At 48.4% G+C, this 8550-nt stretch overlaps 1 pseudogene; it reads left to right on the forward strand.

The window, feature by feature from the left end:
- The first annotated feature begins 1772 nt into the window (after positions 1–1772).
- Positions 1773–2440, forward strand: LOC148582951 (uncharacterized; annotated as a pseudogene).
- The last annotated feature ends 6110 nt before the right edge of the window (positions 2441–8550 follow it).

Here is an 8550-nt window from a genome sequence, read left to right on the forward strand (position 1 = left end):
TTTCTTTCTTCTCTACTGCCTTATCGCTTTTCGGCTGAATAATTTTAAGATCTGGCATTCTCCACCTACCTCTGTGGGAAAGCTAAGTGCCCCTATTTAGTAAGGCGCCCTCCCTTTACGCGAATTGGGTATTACCGGCCGATGGCGAATAAGTCCTCACAACAAAGGTTAGGTCCTTGAGATCAGAACTGGTTACAGCAGCGCTCTTGGCGCGAGATTCTTTCGCATAGAATAAATTCGGTAAGGAAGGGTAGAGCCCCATGGTCAATTGAATAGCACTTCCCTCAGAATTAAGGAAGATTTTGCTCCAAAGGTAGTCTTCCTTAAGCGAGCTACCCCTACCCAATAAGGATCGGCGGAGAGCCTATACTTTCTTACGATCCTATCTCAACTTTACCTTACCCAACAAGCAAGGGCCGAGCGCGCTAGCGCGAAAGCCGTTGCGCTAACGAACAAGCAAGGGATTGAGCTGCCAACGCTAGAAAGCCGTTGCTTGTTGGGTTTATGTGTTTAAACTGACTACGACCAAAGTCGTGGCTACTTCAACCAAAAAAAGGGCGACCCCCTATTCAAACCGAAAGAAGTACCTCACCTCACTTACGAAGAAGTAGTTGGAGCTGGGCTCCGAACTATGAGAGTTTGCTTTTGTTTCATGTTTCTAAGAGCGGTCTGATCCCTTATTTGATCAGACCGCTCCTGGTGTTCGAACTAGTCATTAATGGTCGGCTTCATTGGTACCCTTTCGGTATGCGTTGCGAACACTTTAATTTTTAGCGTCTCATCTTCTCTAGAGAAGCGAAACTCGAACGGATAGAGCAGATGGTCCAACTACATAACTTTTTCTTTTTCATTACTTCCATGGTCGTGCCTCGTGGCACGGCAGCACCCGTACTATTGAAATGGTTCGTCAGTAGAGATGTTCCCACAGGTGCCCCTTCTTCCAATGGTACTATAATTCCTATTCCTATCCCTTCATTCCCTCTTTTGGTCTATCTACATTCCAGGAAATTCATACGCTCCATGGACGGAGCAAAAAGTGGAGTCTTGGTCAGAGCAAGCCGCCCTATTCTATTACCAGACATAATCGGGAGAAGCTCATCCGAAACTAGAGCTAGAAACGCCTCATTTCGTTTCGTTCCCGTTCTTCATTTCCTTCTTCTCGAATCCAAGGGGGACTTCTCATATTTAGAATCTTTCTGCGGTGTGCTCTGTTTACTATTCTTTCGTACTCTCTTCTCTTTACCACGCGATAGGTCAGCGAAGCGTGAACGGGCGCGGAGAAGGAAAGGCCAAACACTTCGGCCTAACGGGAATGAGCAACGACGAAATGACAAGATGAGGTGCTCCGGGCACCCCCATTTAGAAAGAAGGGTCGAAGGTTTTGGGCCTGTAGCTTTCCCCGTCCCCCCTTCGTCGGGTGGTGCTTGTGTGGGGGGTGTGCCACCAGAAATCGGGCTTGAAGCTCTCGCCTTACCAACGAGCCGACAGCTGATGGCTGTTGGTCACGACTACTACCAAAAAGCTCCAATGAAGATGAATATTTCACATGGAGGAGTGTGCATCTGTATGTTGGGTGTTCTTCTGTCGTGCGACCCGGCGGCTTATGTGCGACCTTTGGCCCACGCCTCCCATTTGTTCAGGGCGGGCGGCGTGAACTCTGATTCGATCCGGGTATTCAATCCCGCCGCTGAGATGCTCAGTTGACTCCTTAACCTTGATAGGAAGATGGCTTATTCAATAATTCGTGCATAAGGGTAAGGAACTTTGGATGAACTAATGCGAATGGGTGTAAGCCTCGCTGCTCGGAAACACCCAGTGCTGACCACACTGAGAGACACGAAAGCGCAGGTAACGCCAGTTGGCGAAGTGGCGTTAAGCATCCCTAGCGGTACGAAAAGAGAGGTCGTGATGATATCATCTACGTCCGTACCGCTCCTCGTGGAGTAGATCCCGCATCCAACCAAGTCTTTGACCAGGGAACGGGGGAATTCCCACTACCGCTGGCAGGCCAGCCGGGCCGTGAGCGCGGTGGGAACGGGCTTCCCAAAAAGCCAGCTCCGGGCCGGGGTCAGCATAGAATGAAGGGGACGGCCCTAATGTTGTGTTGGCAAAGCCAACTTCTTGGGTTGTGGGCGGAGAAGAGCGGACGTGGGGACTCGGGTCAGGGCGCAGCGTAACTAAGAGAGCCATTCCATTTAGGGCGAGACAGAATGGGCGGGCACGCGCGGTCTGGTGTCCGAGCCAATTGGTCAGACGACGACTACTTCACTTATTAGATTAGTATTAGCCGCCTATCCCGAAATGAAATGGGATGGAATAGAAAGAACGCGAAGCGCTAGCGCTATAGGATCGGTTTTTTTTGGGGGGGGGATAAGCTTGTGAAGAAGCAAGCTTACCCCCGCCCCGGCCGGCAGCTGCTGGGTCTCCCCATCTCTCCTAAACTTCCCCCGGTCTTCGGCCCGAGCTGTATGAGGCAGAAACTCGTCTCACGTACGGTTCGGAGGCCGAGCCCCACCCCAGCAGTAATGGTGCGGCTTAGGTCAACTAACACAAAGAAGATACAGTTCACTCAACGATTGCCTTTGGGTTCCGAACTCCATATGGGGAAGGAGCGTTGTTGTTTGCGAGGTCTCGATCATTTACATGGACCCACTTTTCATTCCATTTGTGGCAATTTGATGATCTATAAACCGTCCCTAACGAACGATCGGCTCATGTTTGAGCATGATGAATCACTTCGTGCCGACCTGTTGCCAATAAACTTTCCGGCCTCATATGAGAATGGAAAACTGGAGCATTTTCTGCATCGGTGGATGAAGAATCGCGAACATAATAATTTCTGGTTGACCATGTTCCCAGAAAAAAGATACTTTCGAGAAACTACGAGCACGACTGAAGTGGCTATACATACAAATCCATTTACGGATCTATATGCTTCAATTGGAACTGGAAGTTCCAGAACAGGCGGCTGGTATACCACCATAATGAAACTGCCTTTTATTTTTTTTATTCGGATAGGATTTATGTTGGCTTCGTCGGGAGGCTCGCGTAGTTTGTTACGTCAGCTCCAAAAGGATAAGTTGCGTTGGAATCGAGAAAGTTCCATGGAGTTCATAATTGCATAAAAGGAGTCAAAGTAGTGGCTGCGGCGCGTCGAGGCACTTCTTCGATGGTCCCCGTCCGCCCGGCCTGCCGGCCCGCTCTGAAGAATTAATGGGCCGGCAGGCGGGCGAGACAGAATGGGCGGGCACTACTAACCAAGCCAAGCCTAGTTCTCGCCGATAGGCGCTGGTAGCTTGCTTCCAAGCCTTGCCTTATATAATAGTTGTGGCCATGGCCCGAAGGAGCCTTAAGCACTTGTACAATGCTCAAGTCAAGGCTCCATCCTACTCGTTGCCCAGAGCCTTGACTTTCTATTATATTAGTAAAGCGTGCCATATATCTTGAGGAAAGGGAAAAGGGGGTCTCTTTCCTCGCCCGATGGTAGAGGTCGATCCCCTATCACCTTCGGTTATCACCTTCGGTGCCTCCTTGTGGTCCTTCTCTTTAGCTTTTCCTCGGCCTTTAGAGCTAGTTGATAGGCCACTTTCCACATCTGATGCATCGAGATTTCATCTTGGATTTATAACCTCAAGCCCTATCAAGCAAGGGATTCTTCGTCGGATTCGTTCAAGCCATTGCGAATAAACAATTGGTAGAACTCCGCAACTTGTTATTGTTAGGAGTAGGGGCTTTCTTGTACGCTTCTCTCCCCCCTATCCTTTAAAGCGAAGTGAAACCTTTGGAACAAGCTTTGGGTCTAATCAGAGGGTAGAAATTTCTCCCGCAACCTCGATCGCATCTTGTCTCATGTACTTTCCTTTGCCTTTCCGCTCACGCCTTGCTTGGACTTGATCCCACCAAATTGAGGCATGACCCGTGCTCAGGAATTTAACCTTCGTACACCTCGGATAGTTCTTTCCAATCAAAGAACTTCTCCACGCTACTTAACCAATCAAGAAAGTCCTCGGGATGCAATCGGCCATGGAAATCGGGAACGTCCACTTTGATCCCACGATCTCCTTGATCTCGATGCCCTTATAAGGCCCGGATCAAGCGCTTCCTTATCATTAAAAAAAAATAAATAGGCTGGAACTTCTTCTTCATGAATAGTTTTTTGATCATGTGATCGGATCTAGTCGATCGGATTTGAATCGGAGGTCTTGAACTCGAGTTTGTGAGATACTCTTGCCGCCGCCCTAGCTCTTTAATTTAAGCCCATTTATTGCCCTAAAAAAAAAAAAAGAAGACCCGGCTTCTTCTTCTTTTTTTTACGAATCCGGCAAGCGAAAATCCTTTCTTCTCTTGAGTGATTGCTTGAGTTAAGCCTTCTTGACTAGTTTTTAGTCCCGATTTTAAGTCCTTGGATGATCTTTCGGGTCTTAGTACAATGGATTCCATAGGCTTTTCCCGTGCTCTTCCGAAAGAAGCATCTGGAAATGACTTGTCATGGGCTTATGCGATGAAGAATGATTTGCTCGGGAAAAAATCTTGTGCTTATGTGGGCGGGTCGCTTCAATTTTCCAAAACTAGAGAAGGGGATTTTCCTACAAAAGATGAAAAGTGCTTAGCTTAAAATGGGATGACTTGTGTACTTCCTTTGAGCCCCATATACACCGTCACCTCTTTTGCGACTGCTAAAGATATTTGGGATTACATAAGTAATCTTTATTCTCAGGATGATTCTCCACCTTTCTATCAGTTGCAACATGAAGAACATGCCTTAGCTTATGGGTAAAATAAAGAAAGAAGTGTGCTATACTATTTATTACCGAAGGCTTAGGCTTCTATGGGACCGGCTGAACATGAGGGACCCTTTTCAAAGATAGGGGCGCCGATTCTAAAGGCTCTTGTCGGGAAGAATTTCATATAACATAGAATAGCCTTATAGAGTATAAAGGAGTGAAACTGCTTGACCATAGGGAAAGGGGCTCTCTAAGTTTTTGATGGGCTTGAGGCCTGAGTTCGAGAATGTTAGATCCTCAATTCAACATCGAGTTCCTCCACCAGACATTGAGAGAGCAGTTGCTGATGTGAGATCCGAGGAGACTCGACTTGCTCCCCTTTACTAGGTTGGGAGCTGGGGGTCGATCTTATATTACTCAGGGTGCTTCAGATCAGGTTCTTGCAGCTGAACATGCTTCGGGACATCGACCCTATAGTCAGAATCTTCAATCTGGAAGCTCTGCTGGTGCATCAGACCAACGAGACATGTCCAAGATTGCCACTATTGCAAGAAGCCGGGTCACATGATTGCAGACTCTCGCAAGCGGCAGAATGCAAACTCTCGTCGACAGTCAGACACAGCTCATCTTGCTGCAGAGGCCCTATTACGTAAGGGGATTGGGAAGGACCGTAGAGTTGGCAAGCTCTCTTTTTTGGAGAAACTTCGTTTACCTCAGTCTTTTGCCTTTTCTGCTGTGTCTGGTGTTGTTCCCTCTACTCCCCCTTTTTTGTTGTGGCATCGTAGATTAGGACATGTCTTCAGCCCAAGGCTTAGATATTTTATTTCTACTGGAATGTTGGGGTCTGTACCTAACATTGAGATTTCTACTTGTATGGGCTGAAGCTGTTCTGACTGACTTATCTTTTTTGAACCGAATACCTTCCTCTTGTCATCTCTGGTCTGTCTCTTTTTGAGAGAAGATTTTCTACCCCGCCTGACTATGAAAAGCTTCAAGTCTATCGGGAGAGGATGTGGTGGTAACCCCCGCAGCTTCGTCTAGAGCCGGGCGTCCAGCCATGTAGGAAGACTCACCCTAGCCACTATAGCGACCCCACCCCCAACTCTAGCTGAGAAGCACCCTCCATCCACTTCCCCTTTTCCGTGTGCCCAAAAGCCCGCCCGCCCGGTTTATGAGCCCCTTTCCGATTCCCTCACCCAATCTCATGAGAAGCAAGCCCAGCAGGCCCTGCCTTAACCTGTCCCCAGACAGCCAGCCCTCACCAGGCTGCTGGCATTGCTAAATGCTCCGCCACGAAGCAAGCTCTCCCGAATACGACAGATGCGGAAGTGGCTAAAGAAGTCGGAGGAAGAAAGTAGTTGGGCAACTGTATGCACGAGGGTACATTCTTAGTATTCTGGGAATTGGCAACATTGACAGAAAGAGGAAGAAAAGGAATTATTATCGCTTAGCGCTTGTGCTAAGGAGTGAAACAGCTTGACCATAGGGAAAGGAGGTAGGAATAAACTTTTTTAGGTGCAGCTATACTAAAGTAAGTAGTCGGCCTAACCTTCGGTTCCCGTAACCAAGTTTTTCTTTCTCACTACTTATGTACTTTTTCTGAAGTGTGGGGCAAAGCAAAGGGCGCCCTCTACTTCTACTTCTAACTAAAGGCGAACAGCCGGCATTGCAAGCAAATAGAGAGCCCCCGCCCGTTTGAGTCGTTGCGAGCCGGAAAGCGTACCGGCAGTTTGAGTCGTGAAAGGGCCGCTTGCTTAATTATATTATTATAATTAATAATAGATATATAATATTCTATATATATATATATAATATATAAACAAAAAGAAAATAATTTTTTTTATCCAAACAAGCAACGGCCGAGCGCGCTAGCGCGAAAGCATTAATTGTCTAAACTAATACTAATAAAGAAAGGCGTTAGCAACGAACAAGCAACGGACGAGCGCGCTAGCGCGAAAGCCGTTGCGCTAACGCGCATCCGTTTTCTTGCTCTTTACTTATAAAAATAGGTTTCTTGCTCTTTACTAATAAAAGAGTTTGATTGCTTGTTCATTCCTGGGAAGAGGAAAAAGCAGATAGAGCAAAGGCCTCCTCTTTCCGTCCGCTCTTCCCGAAGTGAGCGAATTGCATGTAGCGATCCGTAGGGGCTTATAGTTTAATTGGTTGAAACGTACCGCTCATAACGGTTATATTGTAGGTTCGAGCCCTACTAAGCCTACCACCCACTTCTCTTCACCCGATACAAGGCAGTCGAAGTCCCCGCCACCCTGCAGATCTCAATCTAGCGACGGCACCTGGAACCACACTGCTGCCGCTGCCCTTCGCCTTCGGGCACGCCTCCTACGCTTACCACTCACCTACGCTCTTGCAGCATGCCCCCTTCGGGCAATACGGCTTTCGTAATACGCGAAGCAGCTGAGCGATAGCTCTTCGATCGCTATATTCTTGCGATAGCGAAGGCGTGGTTCATCCTCTAAGAGAGAGTAGATGCGAAGGTTCGGATCGAAGATCTTCGCGAGACGGCCCATGAATCTCGAGAATCGAGCGTGGGGCTTGAAGACCCTACAGCATTCCGGCCCCGGGGCCTTCAATTGGTCTTTTCTCTCTCCTCTTTCACCAGTGAGTGGTGAGTTTCCTTTTTTTCTAGGTAGGTACCTCTTGGATTCGGAGTTTGTTCCAACAGCTGCCACACATGAGATCCTGATCGTCTTCCTCCCAGTGTTGTTGCCTGCTGGGGGAAGGAAGGAAAGTGGGGCTTCCTTCCAGGACCGGATAAGGTCAAACTCTGGGCGGGCTGCCGGGTTTCGCCTACGCTACGGTTTCACAAGATTGAACCTTTTTTGTTCAACCGAAGTTAAGGAGTTCCAGAGCACGAGGGAATGGGCTTTAATTCTCGGGACCGCCTCGTCTATGTACTCGGCGCCCCCCCCGATTGCTTGAATATGCGCGCGCGATACGATAAAGGGCCCCTGTGAGGAACCAATTAAAAGCTAGGGTAGAGCCTCGGAGCCGGCCCAAGCGAAGATCGGCACTCGAAGGCTTGAGGAGCAGCCCGCAAAAGGGAAAGCCGTGGAGACGGCAGACTCGCCAGTCAGGCACACCGTGAGGCTGACTACAGCAGACCGGGAGGTTACAATTCCTGTTTTCCTGTTTCAATTTCCGGGAGTGAATGTAGGAAGTGCAGACGGTGGATCAGGTGTGAACATTCAACCAAAGGCGTCTTGGGGATCGGCAATAGCTAAGTATTGTGGCCATCACAGTTCAAGCTACGTATGGCTGGCGTACAACCTACGGGCTTCTTAGCCAAAATAAAAACAACAAAAAAGGATGCCTGGTTTTGTACCTTTAGTCCAATCTTAGACAAAGAGCAAGGAGGATATGAAGCACTGCTGGGTAGACCATGGCTCCAACCAGGGTGGTTCATGACTGGGCTAATAAAAAACAGTCTCAAGCAGGGAAAGGCGGAAAAGGCTTGGCTTTGTTTCACAGAAAAAGGACTAAGGAAATTTCGTTTCCGTAGTGGTGATGCTGGCGTCAGTTGACCTGGTTTATAAATATATATATATTTATATGCAAGATCGAAGACGCGATTCGCGCGGGTCCGCTTTTCTTTTTAAGATAGCAAGAAGGCGATTTGTTCGCTGGGCGCGATTCAGCTAGCCAAATCGCACTAATGCGATTCATTCGCCCTACTATCCTACAGAGCAATTCAAACTCTTAGTAAGACTAGGGCTAGGGCGACTCATTCTATTCTCTCTGAGGTCAGGTAGGTGAAGCGTCTAGCTTAGGGGGGCGCGTCGAATCGCTGAAAGGCCTTGGTGACTCT

This window comes from Corylus avellana, unplaced genomic scaffold (assembly GCF_965113065.1).
Source record: "Corylus avellana unplaced genomic scaffold, dhCorAvel1.hap1.2 HAP1_SCAFFOLD_14, whole genome shotgun sequence".
NCBI lineage: Eukaryota > Viridiplantae > Streptophyta > Magnoliopsida > Fagales > Betulaceae > Corylus > Corylus avellana.